The 9,763-nt window shown below is 43.2% G+C and overlaps 1 protein-coding gene and 1 pseudogene across 1 annotated transcript in view; one reads left to right on the forward strand and one right to left on the reverse strand.

Moving 5' to 3' along the window:
- Positions 1-9,763, forward strand: part of PPM1H (protein phosphatase, Mg2+/Mn2+ dependent, 1H) — a 295,323-nt gene that overhangs the window by 175,520 nt on the left and 110,040 nt on the right. The window lies entirely within an intron of this gene.
- LOC105500462 lies at positions 222-1,207 on the reverse strand (annotated as a pseudogene).

Genomic DNA, 9,763 nt, shown 5'->3' on the forward strand with positions numbered 1-9,763 from the left:
TTTTTTTTTTTTTTTTTTTTTGGCTGAGCACAGGGGACTTTATTAATGGCACATGACAAGGTGGGGCTCTCTAGACCCCTCCCTTTTCAAGGGGTCTACATGGGAACTTGAGAAAGGGAAATTCTCAGTGTTGTTGGGGACTGAGTCTGGCAGTGACTCCCCAGCAGTGAGGGCCTCTCTCTTCCTCTCTCACTCTTGCTAGGGTTGGTGGTCCAGGGGTCTTACTCCTTGGTGGTCATGTGGGCCATGAGGTCCACCACCCTGTTGCTGTAGACAAATTCATTGTCATACCAGGAAATAAGCTTCAGTGACACGTGGTCGTTGAAGCCTATGCCAGCCCCAGCATTGAAGGTTGAAGAGTGGATGTCGCTGTTGAAGTCAGAGGAGACAACCTGGTGGTCAGTGTAGCCCAGGATGCCCTTGAGGGGGCCTTGGATGCCTGCTTCAAATATGATGTCATCGTATTTGGCAGGTTTTTCCAGACAGCAGTTCAGGTCCACGACTGACACACTGGCAGTGGGGACACGGAAGGCCATGCCAGTGAACTTCCCGTTACCTCAGGGATGACCTTGCCCACAACCTTGGCAGCACCAGTAGAGGCAGGAATGATGTTCTGGAGAGCGCCGTGGCTGTCACACCACAGTTTCCTGGAGGGGCCAACCACAGTCTTCTGGGTGATGGCGTGGACTGTGGTCATGAGTCCTTCCATGATACCAAAGTTGTCATGGATGACCTTGGCCAGAGGCACTAAGCAGTTGGTGATACAGGAGGCTTTGCAGATGATCTTGAGGCTGTTGTCATTACTTCTCATGGTTCACGCCCATCACGAACATGGAGGCATCAGCAGAGGGAGCAGAGATGATGATCCTTTGGGCCTCCCGCTGCAAGTGAGCCCCAGCCTTCTCTATGGTGGTGAAGACACCGGTGGACTCCACTATATACTCAGCACCAGCATTGCCCCATTTGATTTTGGAGGTATCTTGCTCCTGGAAGATGGTGATGGAATTTTTGTTGATAACAAGCTTCCCATTGTCAGCCTTGATGGTGCCATGGAATGTGCCACGGGTGGAATCATACTAGAACACACAGACCATGTAGTTGAGGTCAATGAAGGGGTCATTGATGGCAACAATATCCACTTTATCAGAGTTAAAAGCAGGCACCCAATACAACCAAATCCGTTGACTCTGACCTTCAGCTTCACCATAGTGTCTCAGGGATGCGGCTGGCAATGAGAGAGAAGATGCGGCTGTCTGTCAAATGGGAGGAGCAGAGAGCTACTTATGTACAATTTAAATATACAAATATACAAGATTAAGAAAAGAAAGACATGATATTCTTACCATCCAAAGATGATGACTGGCTTGCACCTCTCATCATCCAGGTCTCTCCTTGGCCTGTTCTTGTGTGATTTCCCTGTTCACATGTGGCACCTCTCAGAGCTGAATTGGCCTGCATGGTAGAGAGCTGAAGGCCACCCACCTTGTAATGTCCTTAAAACCTACCCTCACTCTTCCAACAGCCATGCCAAAGAGCTGAATCACAAGTGTCTCATGGATGGAAACTCTTCCATTTTGTTACTTTTCAACTGTTTTTAACTTGCTTATTTTTACTTGTACTAACCCTTCCTCTTCACTGTCAACCAAAAGATCATGAAAGACTATTGCTTTCTAAAGTTCAAGTAAAGACTATGGCTTACCATTTCTTTTAGCTGGACGAGGAAGGGGTTTGGGAGAGAAGCACTGGGAATGAGTTGACTTATTCTCTTATGGAACCCAGGTAGACAACCAGCGACTGCTGCTTTCTTTCACTAGGCTTCACAAGCCTTTCTTTCATGATCTACTGTAGAATCTGTTTTTGGACAGGGTCTGTCTCTGTCACCCAGGCTGGAGTGCAGGGGTAGCTTGATCTTGGCTCGCTGCAATCTCTACCTCCCAGGTTCAAACCATTCTCCCACCTCAGCCTCCTGAGTAACTGGGACTACAGGCATGTGCCACCAAGCCTGGCTAATATTTTATATTTTTGCTAGTGATGGGATCTCATGATGATGTCCAGGTTGGTCACGAACTCCTGAACTCAAGTGATCCTCCCGTCTCAGCCTCCTAAAGTGCTGGGATTACAGGTGTGAGCCACTGTCCCCAGCCTACTCTAGACTTAAGACAGCTCTCCCCTTTTCACGTTGTAGAATCCATAGTCTCCCATGTTAAAAATTACACCTGATTTGCCTATCTCTAATCTTTGTTCACAGCCACATCTCTTCTTCACTGCCCTTCCTTCTAGATCCCTAATAGTACTGCGACAGCCTCATTTTTGAGGACTTTGGGGGCCCTAAGATATAATCCATTGAAACCAGAGGATTTGATCCCTTTTATTGCAGCAAGATTCTCCTCTGTAATATTTTTATCTGTTTTGGAGCCTTAGCTTTTCTTGTGATTTTTCTCCACCTTCTCAATGTGAGAGGGAAGACAATACTTCTAATCCTGGTGATGAGGGAAGGTCATTCCAGAGAAGCAGCAAATACAAAAATCAAGTCCGAATCGGAACAAGAAAGCCCAAGCTTCAAGTCAGAACTAGTGGAAATGAGGTTAGTGGGAGCCCACCCTGATCCCCGTTATCTGGAAAACTATTTAAGAGAAGAACCAGAATGGAAAAAGCCAGAGAGAGGGGGAGAGAACCTGGAACCTGGCGTTCTCCCAGGCAAGCCCCCACCACAGTCTCAGCCTCTTTACCTCTGCCTGTGCATCTCAAAAAAAAAAAAAAAAAAAAAAATGGAAGCAGAGAGAGATGGCCTGTTGTGGCCTTTTTCCAAGAGGGAGCAGAACAGTTCCGATTTTACATCCAACAGGACTTTAGGAGTAGGGGGTGAGTCTCCGGGAGTGAAGCCCACTGTATCCCTAAGCTATAGCTCAGTCAAGTGCTTCCATCCCTGAATCTGACCCACACATGGTAGAAAGGTGGAAAGATGTTAGATGTTCATCCCATAGTTAGATTTGGGCATTGTTAGAACGGAACCTGGTTTTGGAAAACAACAATCCACACGAGTATATTAAAGACTCAGAAAAGTCCTGTGACACAGAAGAATGTTTCCTGAACTCTTTCAAGCACGAGGAGTCTTCGTTTGGGGGTCCCCTGTTTTCATTCAGACCGGATTCCACGGGAAATGTTGTAGAGGCCAACCTAAATTAACTGATTTATTCTGTGAAGAGGAGTTTGACAGGCAGCTGAGGTTAGAAGGTGGATGAGAGAACGGACCTATTTTTCTGTGTTTTCACTTAATATGTTAGTTCAGTTCTCGGCTTTGTTTTTCTCCCCTTTTTCTATATGCATTCCCTAGAACACTTGTTTCAGTTTTATAATCTAACTACCATATAGACATGACTATTCACAAATCTTTTTTAGCCCTGACCTCATTCCTGAGCACCACTCCCACATTTCCAACTGTGTCTTCACTAGCCCCTCCACCTGACATCAGGCATATGCCCCAAATTCAAATGCCCAAAATGCAATGTCTTCTCCAGACCAACTCTTCTGTTTGTCTCTCCTGTGTTAATAGCATCATCGTCCTTCATTGCCCAAGCTGGGAACCTCAGCAGATTTGCAGGCGTTTTCTTCTCCTTTAATTCCCACATAATTTTTTTAAATTATGTATTTTATCTCTAAGAATTTTCTGTTTCCACAGACATAGTTCAGACTCATTTTTTACTTGGACAGTTGTAAGAGCCTTGGATAAATTATGGGTTGAGTAGAATTTTTGCAGGAAAGGGGGATTTGGTGTGGGACTCCTTTATATATATCTCTTTGTCACAATAAAATTAAAAATTATGGATATGCTTGGGAAAATGTTAAGGAGACTCTAACATTAATATTAATGAACAGAGTGAGGCTTCAAAGCTATTGAGCAAGGGATTCAAGAATACCCCCAACTCCCCTGTCAATCTTCCTTCTTTTCTGTGGAATGTTGGGGGGATCTGAACACGTAAATGGAAATGACAATGAGAAATCTTCAAAATGTTAAATTTTTGTTTAACGAGAAAATGTGAGACAACCATTTTATTCTTAAAGCCTAAGCGAGGTCACAAAAATTTTTTTTTTTTTTCGTACAATTCCTTAAGATCCCATTTGTAGACACTTATCATCACACAAAAATAATGAAGTTCCAAGTAAATTACTATCCTACTGACTCTTTGTGAGTTTAATTTATTCATTCAGCATCACTAATAATCTATAAAGTCCCTTCATACATACACTCATTTAGTCTGAAGAAAGTGGTATTTATCAAGTGGGGAAAATTGATTCTCAGAGTAGCTAACTCACTTTCCCAGTATATTTAATTCTTACCTTGAAATTGACTTTGGACTGCAAACTTTGATCACTTTTCATTTCACCGTAGCCAGCTCCCAAGCCCAACTTAATGGGTTATGTTCAATGAATGAGAGATGGGCTTTCCAGGCCTTTGCTGTGTAAGGAACTGACACTGGGTAACTGTAACCAGGCAGAGCCAGAGAGGCCTTACAAGTAGGGCTAGTGTGCAGCATCTAGCCCGTGTAACTTAACCATGAACCACAGATGAGCCTCCCTGCCTTGCCAGATGAAGTAATGTAACTTATTTTGAACAGGAGCATGTGGCAAAGAAGAGGTCCTGTTTACTCCCACAGTGCACACTGTAAGACATTCTCAGTACATTATGCAGTCTAGATCTCATTGTTTATGGGTCTGGTTTTGCCCTCATGCAGCAGACGTAGTTCCTGATTTATAGCACCATAAAGAAACTACAGTGAAGGATGCCTCAAGATTCTTGGCGGGCAAATACAGACAAAGCTCCCTTACATCTTTTTTAAGAATTCCAGGGATGGAGATCCATGAGCTTTGGTCAGATGTATAAAGTGAAGATCAAGAAATTGTTTTCCCTTTTCCAACCACAGAATTGTACTGATTTGATGTGATTTCCTCCTGTTTGTTTCACTCTGAGCTTGAAGAACTGGTCACCTGCTGTTCTCTGAATAAACCCATTTTAAATGCATGAAGGCAAGTGTGATGAGATTGTTCCTCATTCTTTCCCTCAGGCTAAAATACCACTTTTGCTTTAGCCTCTTCAAAGCTTCTATTTTCCACCCCTTGAATTGTGTTTACTCCTCTTCTTGGGACCCTGCTCAGTTGTTCCGTCACATTGCTATTTTTCAAGTAAAGAGGTCCGAATTGGACACAAATCAAACAAGGGTGTGACCAATCCAGGGTATTAGTGAAGAAATTGCTTCCTGGGCTCTGCAAGTCCTACCTGTCTTGGCACACAAATAGTGAGCCATTGTAGTCAATAGTCACCTTTAAAAACAAGAGAAAAGTTCATCCTACTCATAAATAGACTGCAGTAGAGAGAAAAATAAATGCCTTTGGTGGCTTCACCTGTTCTGGCTACTTGCTGTGAGGAAGAAAATGTGCTTGATTTGGCACTTAACAAATGGTTGTACATATTTGTGCCGGGAAACCGTGCGGTATTGTGAATTTTAGATATTGACCCTGCACTAGAGAGAAGCAGAATACATATACTCTGATGCAAATGAAAAATAAAGCATTGTGTGATATACACATTGAAATCTAAACATGCAGGCAAAATTTTTTCAGCAAGGTGCCTTTAAAAGGGTGCTGAATAAGAAATCACTGAGATTTTCAGATCTGAATCTAGTTTGAACTCGAGTCCTTTAGGAGAAAGTTCTAAAACCCACCAATTAGGAATATAAAATTGTACAGTCACTTTGGAAAGCTAACTGGTGGTTCTTCAGAAAGTTAAGGTTACCATATGGCTCAATAATTTCACTCCTGGGTATATGCCCAAGAGAATTAAAAACATATATTTACACAAAAAGTTGTACACAAATGTTCATTGCAGCATTATTCACTATTTTTTTAAAAATGGAAACACAAATGACTGCCAACTAATGAATGGATAAACAAAATGTGTTCATGTGATGGAATATTATTTAGTCACAAGACGGAATGAAGTACTGATGCATGCTGTAACATGGATGAACCTTGAAAACATATGTTTAGCAAATGAAACCAGTCATAAAGACCATGTATTGTATAATGCCATTCATATTAAATGCCCAGAAGAGATTAATCCATAGAGACAAAGTAGATTAGTATTTTCCAGGGCTTAGAAGGAAGGAGAGATGGGGAGTGGCTACTAAAAAGTACAGGGGATGGGGAGTCCTTTTTCAGATTTTGAGAATCCTGGAATTGGGCCGGTTGCAGTGGCTCACGCCTGTAATCCCAACACTTTGGGAGGCCGAGACAGGCTGATCACGAGGTCGGGAGATTGAGACCATCCCGGCTAACACGGTGAAACCCCGTCTCTACTAAAAATACGAAAAAACTAGCCGGGCGTGGTAGCCTGTAGTCCCAGCTACTCGGGAGGCTGAGGCAGGAGAATGGCGTGAACCTGGGAGGCGGAGCTTGCAGTGGGCCGAGAATCGCGCCACTGCACTCCAGCCTGGGGACAGAGCAAGACTCCGTCTCAAAAAAACAATAGAAAAAAAGAAAATGTCCTGGAATTGGATAATGGTGATGGTCGCACAACCCTGAGAATGTACCAAAAAACACTGACTTGTATCACTTTAAGAGGGTGAATTTTATGGTATGCAGACTGTAATTCAAAAATAGAAAGAAAACAGGTAGACCTCTTTTTTTGAGATATGATATGCACCTTGAAAATCTTTCATTAATGACTAAGTCATTTACCTGATCTGGAAAATTTTGTGTTGGTGTGCTGGGTTTCATGAGTGTTGCTGGTATACTAGATGGTAGACTAAGATGTTTCTACAGAAAGTGGCTGAATATGACACTGAGAAATTATTCTGGGTGGTAGAACACAGACTGGGCTGGTTGTAAAGAAAGCAAGGAACACTGGACTCAGCTATGGCTCTATGAGCGGTCACTTATTTTTGCTGCTACTTAAAGATCTGAAATATTTTTCCCTTGACCGTCATTTGTGAATATTTTTGCCTAGGAGCTTAATTGCATAGTTGGGGTCTTGTTAAATGAATCATCATATTTGCAGACTTATTTAGTAGTTTCCATTCTGAAAATTGAATGACAAGAAATACACCCAAACTGATTCCAGGCTATTGGGTTTACTTTTTCCCCTTCAGCTATTTTTTAATACCATTAATTAGCATCTACAGAGTAGCCAACGTCTGATGATGGTAGGGTAACCCTGGCTTGTCCCTCGGCTGCCCTGCTTTCTTTCCCAACAATGCGTTTCTAATACTTTTGAAAGAGAAGAACACTTCTGCTGCATCCAAACAGAATCCACAAGGTCTGATGCTTTTGAACAAAATGGATGTTTCCTCCCTGTGCCTTGAAATTGATATACACTGTCAAAAAGGGTTTTCCGAATGGTTTCTCTTTGTCACCTTGTACCAGATTTTCTCCTCCATTCTGGAAATGTGCAGTTTAATGTTGCGTTTCAAATCACTTTCAGCTGAAAGAGTGTGTAATGGAATCAGGGCATCCATGAATACTCTTAACAGTGTCAGAGATGCCTTTTTGTTTGTAGCTCTGTGTTCCAAGGGGACTGATGACAACAATGAAATTACATTGGGGGCCTTGCTCAGTAACAGGTTCCTTGTCTGTGATGATTTAAGAGAAATAGTAAGGGTGGTTTCTCCCATCCTGTTGCTTCTGTGTTTGGTTTATATTTCTTAGAATCTAAATTGTGGTGATTATCACCTCCTGAGAAGAAAAGTAGTAACTGGAGTCCTTGTCAGTATTTTCCTACCCCAGTGTGTATCAGACTTCTTTTCAGAAGCATTTCACTCTAACGCTGAAAGTTGCCTTGAAATCACCTGATTGTGCCCCTTTTTGTTATTAGCAAGGATGCCAGGGCTCAGAGTTAAAGACTATTAACAGTAGCCCACTATGGAACTGGCACCTATAATTTCAGATTCCCGGGCCGGTGCTGTTTCTGCCACAACACACAGGCTCCTACTACCAATTACTCATATATATGTGAATTTCCTCCAAAGCCATGAACCTTCTGAGCTGGAGGAGGGCTTGACAATTAGCCTTTGTCCCACAGTCTTTATTATTTCATGCTTTGGCTATCACAGTATAGCCTTCCAGGTTAACTGTCAGAACCTAACAACCCAGAAAGGGTAGATGATGGCAGGCCCTTCCTCACGCGTGTGTGTGTGTGTTCTACATTGACACACATTTAACTACGTGAGTGGGTGGATTCCATTGCTTAGGAATTAAAGATGGGAATGAAGTTCTGCACTCCCAGGACTTTTTTTAAACTAGAGCCTCAAAGCATTTTGCTTTGCCATTCAGCAAGTTCTCTTGCTGCGAAGAGAAGAAACCAGGGTATAACAAAGTAAAATGACTTGGTTTGCAGTTGGACTTCAGATGTGAGCTTAATCGCTGCCCTTTGTCTTACTTAGAGGACTATTTTATTTTTATTTATTTTTATTTTATTTATTTTATTTTTTTGAGACGGAGTCTCACTCTGTCACCCAGGCTGGAGTGCAGTGGCACGATCTCGGCTCACTGCAAGTTCCTCCTCCTGAGTTCACGCCATTCTCCTGCCTCAGCCTCCCGAGTAGCTGTGACTACAGGCTCCCGCCACCACACCCGGCTAATTTTTTGTAATTTTAGTAGAGACGGGGTTTCACCATGGTCTCGATCTCCTGACCTCATGATCTGCTCGCCTCGGCCTCCCAAAGTGCTGGGATTACAGGCGTGAGCCACTGCACTGTCCACTTGGAGGACTTTTAACACCTTTTACTCCATAGAAATTGGACTCCTGGACACCATTACCTGCTTCTCAAGTCCAGCAGCTTGGGGATTTTGGATTTCTTTTCCATTTCTGCTCTACAGAGAGATGCTACCTTTATTTTTTAGCTGGGCTATATATTTGTGTGTGTGTGCACGTGTATAATTTTTTTCTCTTTCTCTTTCCCACCTCATGTTATAGGTCATTGTTGTGTGTCTAGAGCAGAGGGAGTGCTTGGCAGGTTCTGCCACACGGGCAAAGCTTTCTACTGAGGCTGAAAAGCTCTATGCGTATTAATTGCCTCCATGCCATGTTTACATTGACTGTGAATTTGGGGATTTTGTCTGGTTTTAAGACAAAAGGTTTTTACCTTGAGAGGGCAGAAGGGCTGAAGTGTGCTCTGGGATGTGCCCTGCCAGAACATGGGCTTTTAGGCTTTCTGAGGGTTACACGAAGAAGGTGCTGACAGAGTGTTTCTGTGTTTGCACTACTTGATTCTCCAAACTTCGTCTTTCCCTTAAAACTTAATTTATGCTGGGCATGGTGGCTCGTGCCTGCCATCCCAACACTTTGGGAGGCTTAGGTGTGAGGATCACTTAAGCCCAGTACCCAGTACTAGAAAATTTTTTTAAATTGCCAGGCACGGTGGCTCACGCCTGTAATCTCAGCACTTTGTGAGGCCGAGGCAGGCGGATCACCTGAGGTCGGGAGTTTGAAACCAGCCTGACCAACATGGAGAAACCCTGTTTCTACTAAAAATACAAAATTAGCCAGGCCTGGCGGTGCGTGCCTGTAATCCCAGCTACTTGGGAGGCTGAGGCAGGGGAATCGCTTGAATCCGGGAGGTGAAGGTTGAGGTGAGTGGAGATCGTACCATTGTACTCGCGCCTGGGTGACAACAGTGAAACTACGTCTCAAAAAAAAAAAATTTTTTTTTTTTAATTAACTAGGCATGGTGGCACATGCCTGTGGTCCCAGCTACTCAAGAGGCTGAGG

This window comes from Colobus angolensis, unplaced genomic scaffold (assembly GCF_000951035.1).
Source record: "Colobus angolensis palliatus isolate OR3802 unplaced genomic scaffold, Cang.pa_1.0 Scaffold67, whole genome shotgun sequence".
Classification (NCBI taxonomy): Eukaryota; Metazoa; Chordata; class Mammalia; order Primates; family Cercopithecidae; genus Colobus; species Colobus angolensis.